This window comes from Atractosteus spatula, chromosome 11 (assembly GCF_055471065.1).
Source record: "Atractosteus spatula isolate fAtrSpa1 chromosome 11, fAtrSpa1.hap1, whole genome shotgun sequence".
Lineage (NCBI taxonomy): Eukaryota > Metazoa > Chordata > Actinopteri > Semionotiformes > Lepisosteidae > Atractosteus > Atractosteus spatula.
Genome location: NC_142716.1, coordinates 13,830,603 through 13,848,864, shown reverse-complemented (window position 1 = coordinate 13,848,864; position 18,262 = coordinate 13,830,603).

Below are 18,262 nucleotides of genomic sequence, written 5' to 3'. Positions count from 1 at the left end.
GGGCAAGATGGAAGGCCAAACTCTGTCCCCTAACTTGCAGCTTAATATAGAAATGAAACATAGGATGACTGGATTCCCATCCAGGGTGTATCCTGCCTTGTGCCAGTTATTTGCTGGGTTAAGCTACAGTGTCCCCTGGGACACTCTACCAGATAAACAGGTTAGAAATTGGATGGATGCTTTAATATGTTTTTAAATTGTAAAATATTGATTTTTACATGATCTGTGGTGAACGCTACACCTTTAAACTACTAAATCAGTTCATACTTTAAAAGCAATGTGCTGTACATGCCCCTTGGTATTGTTGATATCTGCTTTGTGGTTACTCAGTTAAATCACAGTTGATACCTAGCAGACTTCTGCACAGTGATTGCTCGTCTCTGAATTCTTTCTAGTCTGCTAATTCATCCCTTTGGAAGCATTTTATGTTTTGAATGCCTGGCTGGGTCCTCAGTGGGCTGTTGCTCTGTCGGATGTAGAATGCTGTGAAAGCTGTGTGAGCATCCTGCTCTAACCTTTTCCTGCACCTGTCCCTTTATTTACTTCTTATTCCCCATTCGACTGCCTTGTTGCGTTGTGTATCTGCCCAGCTGATTATTGTTTTAGCACACACCCAAAAAACCTGTAGCTTTAACATTTGTACTATGGGCAAAAGTACAGTTTTGGATTTACTGTTGTAGTTCCATTCTGTTTGGAGGAGAGTGACTAGCGAAATGCACACACACACACACACATCGTGTCTTTTGGCAGTATTAATTAGAGAAGTAAAGATTGGACTTGCAGCAGTTCGTGGTTCTCTTAAGTCTTAAGGACTGAGTTTATAGGAGGTTATCCTGGTATTGCACATTCATGACAGCAGTCTGCTGTTTGATCACCTTCTATCAGCTCCAAATTCAAAAGTACTCAACAGCTGCCTTGCTAAAAAAAAAACAGATTAAATATATTGCTCTTTCTCTTTATCCAGGATAGACATTTCATGAATGCATATTACTCATAACTCAAGCTGTAAAAAAAAAACTCCCACAAATGCTTGGAGCTATATTTCTTATGTATTGTGTTATCATGTAACCTGCATATCAATTTGTGCATGGTATGAATGCAAATATGTGTCCATGGCCTCATTTGGAGTACCCAGATATCCTCTTTAAAAAGGAAGTAAGTACAAATTATTTTACATTTTAAAAATAAAAGTAATCTTAAACCATTTTTTAAAATCCAGTTAGGAACACTCCTTGAGTCCTTTTTTTCTGATTTTTTTTTTCATTCTAAAATTGGTAACATGTGAATTCAGCTTTTAAAGAGTCTTGAGAATAATTTATGCACTCTCAAGCTTAGTGCATCTCTTTTCTGTAGTTTAATGCTGTCTCTCCTAAGCAACTGAAATAAAACCTGTCACAGGTTCTTTCAATTCCATTGCTATTTGAAAACTGTGTTCAGATTTTGCAGTTCTCTGCCCCATTGTCGTGCATGGAATCAATGAGTCATTAAGATCTGGAATTGTTTCCTTTTCCCTTAAGCTCTGAGTTATCACTCTGTTCAAAAAGCAAAACTCTGACTCCATCCTGCTTGGTAATTCTTGGCCAAGATGTGCTGTTTCTGGCTAAGGTTCTAGAGCAAGCTGTTGCTGTTTGGTTACAAACTCGCTTATCTTTAAATAAGCGGTATGAGCCTTTTCAGTCTGGATTCAGATCAATAGAGAAATGGCTTGTTAGGGTTATTAATGATCTGCTGATGACTACTCCCCCTCATCATCATGGTTTTTAGCTTGTCTTGTCCCACTGGATTTAGGTCCTGCCTTTGATATTGTGGATCACACAATCTTGCTCAACAGATTAGAGGTTTGTGGGTATTACTAGAATACTGCTACTCACCTTTCAGGACATGAACAGTTTGGGTCCTGACAAATTACAAATGGAATTGCTCCCTATACGCCTACACGTTACAGACAGGAATTTCTGTTCTATTGCTCCAGGGCTGTGGAAAAAACTCCCAGCTAATATTAGATCTTGCAAGTCATTCGGCACTGTCAAAAGTTTTATTAAGAATCACATTTACACTTTAGTTTTTAAATTCAGTAATTGTATTAGATTAATTTGTGTCTACCAGTCTCTATTGTTTTCTTAAAATATGAAAGGTGCTATATAAATAAATATGTGGTGCTTTATTGATGGAATCCAAAGTTACATTAAATATTTATAATTAAATCAACAGTTGCTTAGGGGTGATACATATCTTCCTTTGTGTAAAAGGCTCTTTATTGGGGAAAGTATTTGCATTGAGAGGTGCGTAGTACAGTCAACCTTCGGTTGGATTTGGCATGACACATTTCTTGTGTAGCTACAGTATAAAACCTTGTAATAAATGTTTTTATGCTGATTGGAAAACCATCCCCATTTAACTCTTAACTGTTGTAGCCAGCAACTACAGTATATCACCCTGCAAATCACAACTGGCAACCCACTGAAGCTCTTTAGGTGTGAGCCTGGCCAGTACCTGGAGGTTAGATCTCCCGGGAAAGCTAAGGCTGCTGCTGGAAGAGTTGTTAATGGGGCCAGTAGAGGGCGCTCACCCTATGGTCTGTGTGGGTCCTAATGCCTCAGTATAGTGATGGGGACTGTAATAAGATACTGTAAAAAAGGTGCAGTTCTTTGGGGGAGACATAAAACCAAGGTCTTGACTCTCTATGGTAATTAAAAATCCTAAGGCATTTCTCGAAAAGAGTACTGGCCAAATTTATCCCTAGGCCTTTGCCAATCATGGCCTTTCTATAATCCCGATCTATGAATTGGCTTCATTACTCTGCTCTCCTCCCCACTGATACAGTAGCTGATGTGTGGTGAGCGTTCTGGCACACTATGCCTGCCGACACATCATCCAGGTGGGCACACATTGGTGGTGGTGGAGGGGAGTCCCCATTTCCTTTAAAAGTGTAAGGATATTATTATTATTATTATTATTATTATTATTATTATTATTATTGTGATGTTTTCAAGTGTGGGGAAAGCAGCAAGTACTATCAGCAGCTATAACTATAATCAGTTTAAATAGGGGTGCTGTCCAAAACTCTTTTAAAGAGTAATGTTTCTGACTATTCTGACAGTGGAGAATATTAGAAACTTGTGTTTTATAATGTTCAATATGGTGTATTTATTTTATATATTAATTTTGTTATATTTACTATTTAAGTCTTTCCCTAATGAGGGAAAAAAATAAAACCATTAATAAAACACCTCATTAAATGTACTGTAGATGTATTGCTGTTTTAATCTGAAAGGAAGCAGTTGTTCTGTGTAGATCACAGGCAAAAATTGGTCCCCAGCCAGTATTGCTTATAGTTTCCTGGGCAAAACTTTATCTTTTTGAAGATCTGAAGCACCAGATGTACTGTACATCCCTGTAAACTTGTATAGTTTGTATATTGCACTCCAGTGGTCCACAAATACTGAAGGAAGCCCAAACCTTTTCATAGTCAACATTTAAGACATTATTTGGTCAGCTTATTAGTTTTACAGTTAGAAATCTGTAAGAATAATAACAAATGAGTAAATCACAATAAAAAGGCATTTAAGTATAAGGTAAAGAAATTAAAACACATTCCTAGTGTGTAACATTTTCTTTCTAGTCCCAGAATCTTCAAGTTGAATGAAAGGAGACAGATACAAAATGGTAACATAATTATCAGAATTTTAAATGGTGGCATTATGGTAAATGGATGCATTTAGAGGTTAAAATTAGGCTTTGTAATGAAAAAATGATGGAACAGAACTGAATACCTTGAAACAGTATTTTAGTTATATTTCTGAGAAATTACAGTGAAAAAGTAAATCCACTTTTTTTGCTTTCTTAGATTATTCTAGCTAATTTCATCAGCAGGCATCGTAATATAATCATGTTCATTTAAAATAAAGTAAATCAATATTTGGAAGGTTAAATTTAATTTTAAATTACTTTTCCTGTGAGTATTTTGAATTTCTGAAGACTTTCATCTGACATATACCAAACAGTGCCTCACTGTTGCTTAAAGCGTGTGATGTGACATTTTATATTGATCTCTGAATATTGTACTGAAAATGTAATCAATTACATTCCACACCAAGAGATTCATTACCATGTGGAGAAATGATCAATGGTACTGATTAGGCAGAACACTGGATTTTATTTTCCATTGATAAAGAAAATGACAGCTGAAAATGTCATCTTTTGATAGATTGTTTGCTAAACAGCAGTCAATGCTGTGATGTTAATAGATTCTGTCTTGCTCAATGGTATAGTATTTTGTGAGCCACAGGGTAAGAGAGATGCTGAATACCACCTTTCTCCATTTGGTATTTTCTACAGAAAAAGAAAATGATTGTTGTCTGGGCACAAAAATATTCTGTGCTGTGAAATATACAGTATTTTAGTATTTCGGGTTCCAAAGTCCACTTTTTGATCCTCACCATGGAAAGTGAAATGTGAATTGACATCAGATGGAAGGTGTCTTTCCATACATTGAGCTACTTCTTTCAGTCTGAATGTCTGTTATGATGGTTGCATCACCCTATCTTCCATTATCTGTGAGTGGAGCTCTAGTATTTTAGAACTGGTGGAAGAAAACATATCACCAGGAATATCTCGATGGCTTTTCTCGGAACGAAGACTGCATCAGAATGAGACCTCCAGCTATCTGTGTCACAATGCCATTGGATTAAGGCTATGATCTGCGTAGAAATGTGTGGACGCTGTTGTGCTAAGTTTTCTACAAGGCCCTTGGTAACCACTTAATGGCAACCAGCCCAGGATAGTGATGTCTGGAAACTCGAAGTTCTGATTTTACATGGAGGCAGCTGTTACAAAAGGGTCTTTTGAGCACTTGGTTTGAGGCAGAAGTGCATTTTGGCTGCTATAACTGTGACTGAGCAGCCCCCAAAATGGCCTAAAATAAACAGTCTCATCGTTCCAGTCCAGAATCAGCTGTGTTAGCTATGAATTATAATTGGAATAGTTCCTTATTGTCAGAAGAAACTGCAGGCATTGAGTAATGGCTGTCTCTACAATGTTTATTATATAAAGAGGATTACAAAGCGTGCTTTTGAACATAATACTTCTTCTGTTGTTGCTTTAAAGCAGTTAAAGTGATTGTTCTTCAAAGAGTTTTTTAATCTGTTTTATTTAATTTCACATCATTGTCATAATTATCTTCCCTGCCTCTGAATGAGAATGTTTTAAGTAGTGTTTAAACTTTGTGCAGGAGGCCTTGCAATCTGAACATTTTGATTGTAATAGAGCATATCCTTAATGGGGTATGAACAGAATTTTTTTTCATAATGGAAGGAATCATGCTATGCATAATTAGATGTAATTTAAAATGTAAGGTTCTGCTTGATTATGGACCATTTTTTATGAAGGTTTGTGCGGGACATATGAGATGCTGCACTACTTTGGATCAACTGTGGAACTTTTGTCAGACTGCTTAACGTTGAGTTTAAAACATTTTTTGGCTGCTTCCTTTTATGCTGAGGACTTGAATATAAAGGCATTAGTGATTCTGAAGTACAAAGTCCCTCAGATGGAGGGATCATTCTACTCAGCCACAGATAAATCAGGTGAACAAATCAAGTTGACAACTCTTTGAATGGACTGCTGTTCTTATTAGAATTCCTGCCAAATGCTTTCTATTCATAAAGATGGGACATAAGTATAACCATATCCCTTTACTTTAGACATTTTCCATGATGCTTTTACATTTTTTCAGGCTGTATCAGTTCAGGACTCAAAGGGTTGAATTTTACTTCCATATGTTTGTGCCACCAGATAAATGGTGTCAATTGTTCAAGGTCATCCTCTTCAAGGTTTATTAAACTGCATTTCAAAAACCAGTGCACACGTCATTAACCTGGAAAGTAATTTCCTGAGGAATAACCAGCATGCCTATACAGTATTATCAATGCCAAGGGGTCTCTTGAAAAACTGTTTCCTGGGCAATCCTGTAATTGTAAATAATTTCATTGCGGTGAAGTGCAATCAGAGTGTCTCTGGGTTTTGGCCTGTAGGGATCTGTGAAATAATGAGATAATGTTTTCATAATTGCAATGCATCAATCTGTATGTTGCAAAATTGTACAACTGTGCCAGCCATACGTTTGGTAACTGTTCATCATCATTTTTAAACTAAATGTAGCTATAATAATAATAATAATAATAATAATAATAATAATAATAATATAGCTATTTAATGATTTTAAAACACCACTTTTGAAGGTTAAACATAACCTAATGGAAGATCATTTGGAAACACAGGAAGAGTTATTTTTTCATTAGCAATTTACTTTAGTTCTAAAACTAAGTTGAAGATTATACATTTAAATAGCCTTTTTTCTGTAATTTAAAAATAACCCTGTCAAAATCATGAACTGTCACGAAACAACTTAAGTAATGTCTGTAACTTTATAAAGACATTATCTGTGATTTTTCATCGATTAAGCTACACTATCATGAGTGACATTAGCGTTTAGCAAAAACAGAAGAATGGTTTTAATATCCTCATTTCTTCATCCTGCTGATTTAATATGAATAAATTCGGTCAAGACATGGCCTGGGTTAAAATATACCCATTTAAAATTAACAAAAACCATGGCGATTATTGACTAATTACACAGTAGAAAATATAAGTGCTGTATAGTTTAATTCCAGGAACTTTGTGCTTCATTGTCACAAATGTAATGAAGTTATGTCAATACCATTGAATACAGTTTTGCCTGTGGCTCTTTGAATTGCTTTTAAAATAATTAAATTAAGAATAACATGACAAAACAAAATTAATTTATTGATTTCTTTTAGAGCACATTTAAACTATAGATTAAAAACGATATTCCTTGGTTCATTAACAAAGGCACCTTCTAACATATACAGTAGTTATGATGTTTATAGAAGTCCCTATACAGAATACACTGCTGCCTGAATTGGGAAGCCTGATATGATTGTAGTTCAAGGTTTCTTTCAAACTGCAACTGTTCTTCTGTACATATAAATTCAGCTCTGTTGTAGTGGAGTATTAACCACTTATCATTCAAATTATGTTTCTGTGTAATTAAGGTGTAAGTCACAGTGCAATCAGTTTATCATCTGTTAAAAAAAAGAACTCATCATAATTAAAGTACACTTTACTGATTGGGGTGTTTAGATAATTTTGTTTCCCTCCTTAAAACAGTAATGCCTTTGTGCTTCCAATGTTATTGATGTCACCATTTGAGGAACCGGGATTCTAACTAAACATGAAGCTGAATTGGAAGCTGGTCAAACTCTGAACTGAAGAAGTAAAAAGAGAAAACAATTTAATCTGCTTGGATATTGGATATTGCACCTACAATCCTGTGATTGTCTTTTTGAATCTGTCAGTACCATTTGATGAATAAAAATGTTGATTCTTCTTTTATCTCTTACACAGCTATTTGTTGAGTTCCCGGCATATATTTGCAATCTGCAGTATTTATTTCAGTATTGGACATAATTATGAACAAAATATAATTATATAAATACTGTAGAACAAAGTGGGCATATTAAACAGATTAGACTAAGAAAATATCTACACAAATAAGTGTTAACGAAAATATGCAAAAACACATATTGCACATTAGATGAGCATGTGGTATACAAACACTTTGTTTCATATTGCATTCTGCAATGCTTTCCACAAAGTATTCAAATTGTTTCACTGCCATTTACCTTTCTCAGCATCCATGTGACTCCATATTGCTTTCATGATGTTCACATTAAGACATCACAGAGTGTTCTAATTTCGTATTCCAAATAGGTTTTCACTACATTGACTGTATGCCTGTGTGCTTGAGGTCAGTGTCATGTGAAACTGGCAACCCTGCCCAGTAAGTGCAAATCCCTGATACCCAGTACTGAGACACAGCTCAATAATTGTATGAATCCACTCCCATGTTTAACTGTAGCTGTTACATTGCTGTTACATCACTCTTCAGTCTACTTTTGAACAAACTGAAACTGTTTTAATCACTGGCAAACATGAACTAGTCTGTAAAGAGCACTTCTTTCCAGGTTTGATCATCCCATTGCTGTTGTTGTGTCCATTTTCAGCAGACTGACCAACTACATGCCCATTGAATTTGAAGACCCCATAAAAGTATCTTGTTCCATCAATGGTTTTTCATTTGTTTTTAAAATCCAGGAAAGAGTTCTTAAAGGTTAGGACGAGTAAATATTATAATAATATAATGAATGATACTAGAGGGCGGCATGGTGTCACACTAGTTAGCATTGCTACCTCACAGCACTGTGGCCCTGAATTCAATTCCTAGGGTGCTGTCTGTGTGGAGTTTGTATGTTCTTCCCATGTTTGCATAGGTTTCCTCCACAGTCCAAAGGCATACTGGTAGGTTAAATGTGGACCAGTTAGAAAATGGATGGATGAATGAATGTTATTAATGAACTGATTGCAACTTAAACTTTAAAACACTATTTCCAGCCTGACAATAGAATAATGTTCAGATGAAGTACAAATGCAAAGGTCTTCACCTTCCCTTCATTGCATTAAAGTATAAATAATTGTCTCAAAAGCCACTCTATTAGCACATTTATACAGTATCACTTCCACAGCCATGGAAATAAAATATTAGGACCTGGCGGCTGTTTTGCCTTACAAGGCAGCTGGTACTCCTTTCCTGAATTTATTAAACTATTAAAGTTGTTTGTCTTGTAAAAATGTAGGGTTGAGAAAGAAATCATTTTTCAAATATATGACTGGAGTCATAAATATAAAGGCCAATAACTTCATTTTTAAGAAAACGAAAAGCTTGAAAACAATACTTATACATTCATTTTCTAGTTAGTGAGCTTTGGCTCTTCTCCAGAAATCCCTGAACATTGATCTGTTTGCTGTGTAACTGATTTATGTATCCTTGTTTGATGAAATCAGGGCAGGCCTTCTGGGTTTTAATTTTTGATAGGAAGGGATAAAAATCCTTGAAAAGAATCTTCTGTCCTTATATTTCCTTTACTGTACACTGCTTCTGCTTACTGTAGATGTTATGTATTGCATTTTAAATTTAATTTTCAAACATCAAAAAAAATCTTAATAATTACGCCTACTTGTTGAACAGTCAGTCTGTATGTTTCTCCAAAACTGTTGTACTGCAAAGGGTTGTGTAAGGACACTATGTGAAATGTTGAAATACAGGTTTCCTTTAGAGATGTGCAAAACTGTAAAATGCCCTCCTCACAGTCCTTAGTGCCTCTTCAATATTTAGTGCCTCTTTATCCATGTTCAACTGATAATGTCTGAGCTTCTTCAGAAAGACTTTGTGATGACTGCAGTTTTTTGAAGGCTGGTATGAAGTGTTAAACACATTCTGCAAGTGCGAGTTCACAGATCTTCCCTTAGTTTTAATAACCTAATCACGTTCTCCTTGGTTGTCACAGAGTAAGAGTAAAATACTTGAAGTCCTCTGAGGCAGTACTGCACCCTGGAAATGTATTTACACAGAGAATCCTGAAATGAGCTGCGGGATGCTGCAAAGCACAAATCTGGTAAATTGTCAGGCAATAAATTGTGTAAAAGATGCAACTAGATGTGGTAGGACTAGAAAAGCTAATCTTTTGTGCGTTGAGGAAAGCTTAAACAATGTTTCTTGCTTCTGTGCTCAATAGAATTCTTTGTGCAGGAAAGTGATGATTTTGCTGCAAAGTGATTGCGATATTAGTCTTGAATGTTCTCACTCTAAGTGGCAATGGGTTCTTGTTTATGCAACATGAAGCAGTTTTGAATGTGGTAATGAAAACTCTTTCGTTCAAATTTGGGAAGTTTGAATACTACACAACTAATACGTATGTAGCCAGTGGTTTGGTTGACAACCTAATAGCTTCCTTGCTGGGCACATTTAGGCAGTGGTGCCTCACCAGAAATTTCCTGTCTCTCGGAACCAGCAGAAAATATTACATTGCTAAATTCAGACCAGAAGGGAGCATTTGAGTGTAATTACTTATAAAATATAGCATCGAGGCTATGTTACATTGTAGATGGCTACACCTAGGGTGGAAAAGAGAGTTAGTTTAACAGAACATTTCTTTCAGTAATACAAAAAAGAAGTGTATAGATGGATTGGTGCAGTGTGGAGTATAGTTTTAAGGCATTGAAAATTATTGTCCCTAAAGACCTTGTTTCATATTCATAATAAAGTACAATGCAGAGCTTTACCGTGGGTGAGGTGGTGAACTCCTTTAATTATGTAAAAGCTCTACTGTTTTGTTAACACATTAATTTGTTCTTGAATATTGTATGAGTGTGACTAAGATTGATGACTAATAATGCTATCAAGATCATAGCCTTTATGTTGCATTTTTCTGTGCGGGAATTTCACATGACTGTAAGGCCAGCCATAGTGCATAAACAAAGTTACGATCAAATATGTAATTTGATTTACTTCTGTTCTGATTAGGATTGGAGGTGCAACAAAGTTAGGATGTGTTTCATATGTAATTACATTCTCCCATGTACTTGATGTACCTGAAGAAAATAATTTAGTATTTTCATTTCCAAATGCCTAAAACGTCGCAGTGTTTGGAAATCTGTGTGCACAAGTCAGCTTTCTTTTGTAATGAACGCACTGGTGTGTCGTAAAAGAGTGAGTGGGTGCCACCGTAAACCCTGAAGAGCACTTATTATTTTGATTGCATAATACTTGGGGAAAAAAAAACTTGATAAGTTTTCGCACTTTGTGATCACTTTACAGCTTCTAAAAAATGTACACAGAAGGCATCACACATCCTGTTGGATTAGCATGCAACAAGTGTATGTGATCACAGGTGCAGCTGGAATCCAACAAAATCTTCTGTTTGAACAGAGATCCAGGAGACAGTGTGCCGTGAGAGACAGATGTGCGTGCTGAAGGCAGAGCTCTTTCTTCCTATCAGTATCCACAGCTGGTGCTTTTAAAAGACCTGGCATAGCTGGATCATGACTGATACCATTCAACACATTGAGCAGAACATAATTTTACTTGACTAGGCTGAAACAAAGTCATCCTCTGTATTATTCCAGTACGGCATTAATTGTTCGGTTTTTTTTTAAATCTAGGGAGATGCCATAAAATCTTAATTAAACCCTTTATTGAAATCAAAAGAACAATACAGCAAAACCTTATAAATCCAAATAACTTCGAAATTCTTCAAAAGCTGCTTAGCTTGGCACTGCAGTTCTGCAGGACCGCAGGTCTGATTGCTGAGGCATAGCCAATTTGTTAGGCTTCTCTTTTTTTTTCCTAGGAAGTTTAATCATACTCATTTTAAAACGTTTTGACAATGGTTTTTACATAGAAATTGCCTTTGCCTTCTGGGTTTAAAACTGTTCAGGTTCGTTTTTTGAAAATGTGCTGCTACTGTTAGAAATAGAGCATTAAGGCTATACTTGATTTTGCATTACATACTGTATACAGTATATTTTACATTCCATCATAAAAATGATTTCAGACTGTTTTCAGTTTCAGCTGCATATTCTTAGAAATCTTAGTGTAATGTTGGCACAACACTAAATGCCCAGAGCAGATTTTGATTTTCTGCTGCCCTGTGGGATACAGAATAGCAAGATGACTGCTTTGATCTAAATGATACTGTAAGTAAGCATAATTATTGCTGGTTAACCTCTCTATGTTGTCTCTAAAATGCCATGTATTCCGTTTTGATAAACACATTTGCTTTAATTAAATTGGGACCTTTTCTAAACTATGTGCACAGAGCACTTTCATATTTTGCTCATCTGTGTTTATGTAAGCATCAATACCCCAGTGAGCAAATATAATCTGATAATGAGTGTCCCCTGAAATTAAATTTTCTGAGCTAAAAAGAGTGGGAATTAATGATTGTAAGAAGGATACAGCCAGATGTTGCAGAGAGTGTTTGTTTTAGCAGAAAATGGAAAGGGTGGTATGATGCACCAAGGATAAGCATCTACAAGCTTATTCAGTCCCTCCAATGCTGCCTGTATTCTATTCTCAATCATTTAAGAATTCTGTAAAAGAAGATGAATTATCAGTAAAAGAACACAACAGAAAAAGAGTGTTAATAAGCTAGCGTCAGTCTGTGAAGATATTAAATGCAGAAAAAGGGATATGACTAAAAGCATAGAGAACAGAAAAAGAGAACCACGAGGTGCAAAGTCTAAAGAAAAGGAAGAAGAGAATAGAAGCATTAACCAAACACACCAGTTGTTGGTCTTGGTCTTGGAGTTTGAAGCCTTTGGAATTGAGTCTTCAAAATGCAACCTATTGATTTGGGTGTATTTTTAGGATACGTTGTTATAATTTTTGTATACGATTACAAATATATAATATGATCCAGGTGTCAGGTATAAAAGCTGACAAAATCACAATTTTCTTGTTATATATTACTGCACTAAACCATACAGACTCTTCAAAGTGTGACAGGCTTTTCACAGCTTTAGTCTTTCCCTTCTCTCTTCGAAACTAAATGAAATATATACAATTGTAGAACAGATATGCATTTAAAAAGCTTGGAAGACGTTTTTAAGGCCAAAGTTATTAAATTGAACATCTGGATCAGTATCTGTAGGTCGGCACAGTAGTGCAGTGGTTAACATTGCTGAGTTGCATCACTGGGGCACTGGGTTCAGACTGGGATGCTAAATGTGTGGTGTTTGTAGGTTGTCCTCCATGGATTCGCACGGATTTTTGTCGTGTGTTCTGGTTTTCTCTCAAAGTGCAAGCGCATACTGTTGGGGTACTTTAATTTGCTTTTGGGAAACCTGGCCATGGTGGGCATGTTTGTGTCTGTCTCTGCCCTGTGATGGACTGGCATCCCATTCAGGGTGTTTCCTGCCTTGTGCCTGGTTGCTGGCTGGGATAGCCTCCTTTGCGACCCTGAATTGGATACAGTGGTTAGAAAATCAGTCTGTAAGCAAAGAACAGTAGAAATTATACTGAACCTAAAAATACACCACTTATAACTGCAACCAGGAAATAATCACATCAGGATTATTGTTATAATCAGGAAATGATATCTTTTGTTGCAGGTGCACTGATGTTTTTTTAAACAAGCATGACACAGGTAAATTATGCTTATAAACATCAACATGACATCATCAACAAGAGGACTGTTGTGATTGTCAACATGACATCATCAACAAGAGGACTGTTGTAATTGTCAAAGGGTAGTAGTGTGTGTGTAGCCACCATTGGAAGATGCTACATGTTTTGAGATTCTGTCCCATTTCTCGTTGCCTGGACAAACATATTTGTTCACTTTTCTCTGACCTCTTGTGAGACTGCAAGGAGGGTGGCAAGTGAGGTCCTATGGCTTGATCGGGATAGTACTGTGCATAGTACTGTGCAATAAGGTTGCCATCAATTACTACTAATGGAGTTTTGTAACCACTGAATGCTCCTGCCCAGACCGCTACACTTGGATCTCCCCAACAACAGATATGTTGTACACATCAGCAACTACAGTAATATACTGTTCCGTTTATTCTATGAAGTCTCTTCATAGAAAGGCTTTGTTTTTAACCCTGATTGTCTTAGTGTAATACTTGGCCGAGCACAATTAAAAACATGTTAAAGACTGCTAGATGCCCTCTCAGGTATAGATTTCAGATGCTGATGCAGCACAGAATTAAAAATGAGTTGGTCATGTTGTGCTTATATTGTTTACTACAACACTTTCTTCTTTTTGAGTAATATCAGAGTAATTGAGCTTGCAGTAACGGTTTCATAACACAGTAGCTCTTGAGATTCACTAGACTGTTTATGGAATCTTGTCCCTGTTTAACACTTGTCACATTATTTACTTCATTTCTTGACAGCTGCATTGTTCTTATATTAGCGCAACCTTCTACTTCCATGACAAAGTTTACATTTTGTAGGATCCATGTATACGAAGTTAAGGTTTCTCAAGATGACACTGTGCAGAATGTGCAACGATGCCAAGAGACCTTTTTTCTCTGCAGTCATATAAAAGAACAACTGAAATCCCCATCTTAGAGACAAGTCTATTAAAAGCAATCTAAATTGGTCCATAAGGGACCTGCATAAGGGCTATAAGGATGTTACATAAGGCTTCCTTCAACAAGGGTGGTAAGGGTACTGTGCAATGTTTTAATCTCCCTATTATGACTGTTATAAAACACAAGTATGGCTCTCCCTCATCAGACATGGAAATATTAATAGAAATAATGTATCAAAATCAGATGTCTTTAAGGTAATTAATTTGCCAAAAAATTAACAACCTCTTGATAGGATGAGTAAGTAAGCAATTAACAACTGTGACTGTATCAGCCTTGCTCATTTCAATTTAAAAAAAATGGAAAGCTGATGTTCTTTATAACCATCTTGAGATAATGTGGATTCTCAAAACCCCCCAAATCAGCATTGCAGTTTTGTGTGATAGATAAGGGAGTTTATTTTTTTGTTGCTGTTTTGCAAAAGCTGTGTTACAGTAAGGCGTTTCTCACCTTGTCCTCGAGAGCCAGTGTTTCTGCAGGTTTTCATACCAGCGTAGCTCTTACCGCATTAAAACTAACTGGTCAGTGGCTTACCCGAACCAATCCAACAGCTCCTCCCAGCTGCTGGGGTGCTACTGCTTGTTAAAAACCTTGAAAATACACAAGGAGGACACTGGCCGTCCAGTACCAGGACACCTGGACACCTTTGTGCTACAGATTGAGAGAAAATGTAATTAAAATACATTTATTTTAGAACATGGTTGCGTCATATTGATTATTACCTCTAACTAGTTGCTTCGTGCCCTAACAGAAAAGAACTCTCTAGTCTAGTCATGTACAGCAGGCAAATAGAACTATTACTGTATGAATATGTCTAATTTCCTTTTGTGCATACCCGTTTGCATCTCATCATCCCCTCATTTTGCATTTATTAGGCCAGCTGACATACTTTACATCTCCCAGGTAATTATCGTGACTCACTTTCCAGCCAGCCATTCTCCTTCCTTGAATATTTTTGAAACAGCTTGTGAAATAACTCATTTGCCTTGATTGTTGCTTCCATCCTTTACAAAGTCATTGTTTTTCCTAGATCTTACTCGTATTCTAATGACAGCATACACTCATAAATGTACTGAAGGTTTAACAAAGCGGATTTAAAATAAAAGTAACACCATAGCCTTTTTTACAGGACTTAGAGATTGTTTTCAGGTAAGGGTTCTTTATTTGAGGAGCTGTATGAGGGTGCTTTTTTGTCTGGGGGTTTTATAAATATCCTGCCAGGCGTTATCCACTTTCATTTGCAAGTGTTAAGAAATTACAATAGAAATAATGGCATGCAAGAAAACTATGTTCAAAGTGTGGGTGTCTGCAAGAGGACTCTTATATCAGGAGCTGCCTGCTTTGCATTTTGGATCTAAAGAGAGGGGCTTCTATTTACAAAAGCAATGTAGACCACAAGGTGTTCCTGTTTTTGTGTCAATATTGAAATGGGACAGAAGACTATTTTCTGCTGTTCTGTCCCAGATTCAATGGGCACAGTGTGTATAAATAGAAACATCATAATAATTGATGTTGTGTTCAAGTATTGGATTTATTTAAGTTGGTAGTTGGGAAGTTGTCTTAGAGATGTTATTGAGGAAAACTACAGTGCAGAGCCAAAATGTAAATGTTGCAAAACACGTTGATGTAAGACTTGGTGTTAGTATACAAAATCTTCTGAAAAGTGTTACAAATTCAACAAGTGAGTATTAGAACCGCTAGCACTTTTTTCTGTTTTTATTGCCTTTCTGTGTATATGCAATTTAGTTCTTCTTTATACAGGTACAATATCTAAAGAAAATAAAACCTTTAGAGCATTTTCCATTAGATTTTTTAAACTTATTTAACTAATATCAAACATTGTTAGGTGGTGTGACACCAGCTAATTTGACAATATGTTATTACTATGAGTTATGTACTATTTGTGGAGGTAGGGTGCATGCAGACAGGTAAAATTAAATATGTCAACTGTATTTATTAAAGTCTTTTTTGCAAGTATTGCATAAGATGTTCCTGTCTTGCTCTATATTAAATTCAGAAACAATGTTGTGAACAGAATACTAATGATGTCATCTGTCCTGAAAACATTTCAATGTGTAATTAGTATGAGGTCCATCTATTGATTTGGTGCTGTAGGATGTGTTACCAGCTGTGATGATAAATGAACGACTGTTTTCTTGTAACCTGGTTGTGTGGTATGTATACAGTAAATATCTCTCTGTGGAACTCTGAGGCTATAGCATAGGAAAAATAAGGGCTTCTGTGCTACACAAGTAATACATTTCTTAAAGTATGAGAATGAAAAGTTACTTTCTGTGTCCATTTTTTAAAATAGTACATTTCTTTTTTTTCTATTACCACACTACTTTTCTGTCAGATTATGAGGGCAGTGAAAAAATCCTCTTTCAGGTCTAAAAGTATTTGTCTGCTCTTTGTTCTGAGTCCCAAATAACTGAACAGGTAAAATACTGTATCTTTAATGATTTACTAAAACATTATTATTTAGCTGTATTTTTAAATATTCCTTAATCCGAACAATGATACTAGATTTATGTGTCAAAGTAAGGAGTGCATGTTTTCTGCAGAATACAGACTACAGAACACCGAATACAGAATATAGAATTTGTTTACTTAAATACATGTGAAAGCTGTAATTCGTAAAGAAGGTAAGGCTCATGTATCGTAATGGTCCAATGTTTCTGGCCTGACTTCTGACCATCTATCTAATAATTTGAGTGTCAAATTGTAAGGGTAATGAAAAAATGGCTGTTCCAAATAACTGAACAAGTAAAATATTGTTAATGTTTTGACGAAACATTATTTTTCTTCAGCCATATATGTAAGCCAGGATGGCTCACATCTGCTGTTTGTTTGGGTCTCTCAGAACTCCTTCATTATTCTGTCTCTAGCAGGTCATACGTTTGTACCACATAGTTCAGTTTAACCTTCTACATTCTGCACCACCTCATCCAGAAGTGATCCCTTTGATAAGCAACATTTGTAAGCACATACTGTAGAAGAGGAAAACAGTGCAGCATGCATCTCAGATTAGTAATCACCACCAAGGGACAAACTGAAGCATTGTGTAGCAGAAAAGTCATTCACAATGAGATTTATCTTTTAATTTTCTGTTCTTTTTTGCCTGGTGAGCTTTACACATACTTTACCTTATTTGATCATTTTCCTGGCTTCTAAATTTTTCTGAAATATGAGACTATAGTCCCTCAGAGAATAGCTACATGTAACACATTGTGAGCAATGGAAATTCATTTTGACGACATGGGGCTTTACTGTATTGTAGCAGTCATGGATCACAAGCTGTAGAAATTACTAGTAATGGGTAACAGATGACATATCTTTGTAATGCTCTCTTTCCTGTTTAAAAACACTGCACTGGATCATGTAAAATTTAATGGTGGATTTGAGACGTGTTTTATTGTAACAACACAATATTTGGAATCCAGTGAAAGGCCTAATGTAAGCAAAGTGTAATTGCGCAGGCCTGAGACTGATTGGAGCTGTAAAGAATATGTGTGTAGCCCATCACATCAGTGATGTGGTACATGAAGAAAATCGAGTATTTTGTGATGTGCAGAATTTTGTAAAAACTAAATTACCAAGTAACAGCCAAACACCAATTTATATGCAAAAGCAGTAGAGTATTTATTGATAAGCTAACAAAGATGTTTGAGGGTTGGCTTGTGGGTTGAAGCAGAATAAAACAGAATGAGTCACACACAAATGCAGAATACGAAGTTTAAGGATTCCGCATTTTACATGAACAGATTTTATCCATGCAAATGCAAATCAGAAAACATTTTTTTTACCTTTAAAATAGTTACATTTAGGTAAACAAATTAACCTAATAATGGTTCAGGTGGGTAGCTGCGTCAGCACGTGTAGGTTGCAAAGGAACAAGTAATAGGTTTATTCCATGCTGAAAAGAGAAGAAAGAAAACACAACGTTTTGGCTGTAATAATATTAACAATAATACATTTGAGGCACAATTTCTTGCAATATACTAGCAGGGAACAGAGGAGTGACAGCCTGGCTGGGAGTATGAGCCAGTCTTTACAACCAGGATATTTACAACAAAGGGGTTCTTGCTCAAAACTGTTGGTAAAGGGGTGGAGAAGTGATGTTACTGTGAAAATCACTTTGATAGATTAGACTAGAGGCCTGTATTTATATTCGGGGATGATGGGAATTGGAGTCCAAACTTCTCTCCAAACTTCTGTTTAAACGCCAAGTAAAGTTTGTTGATAC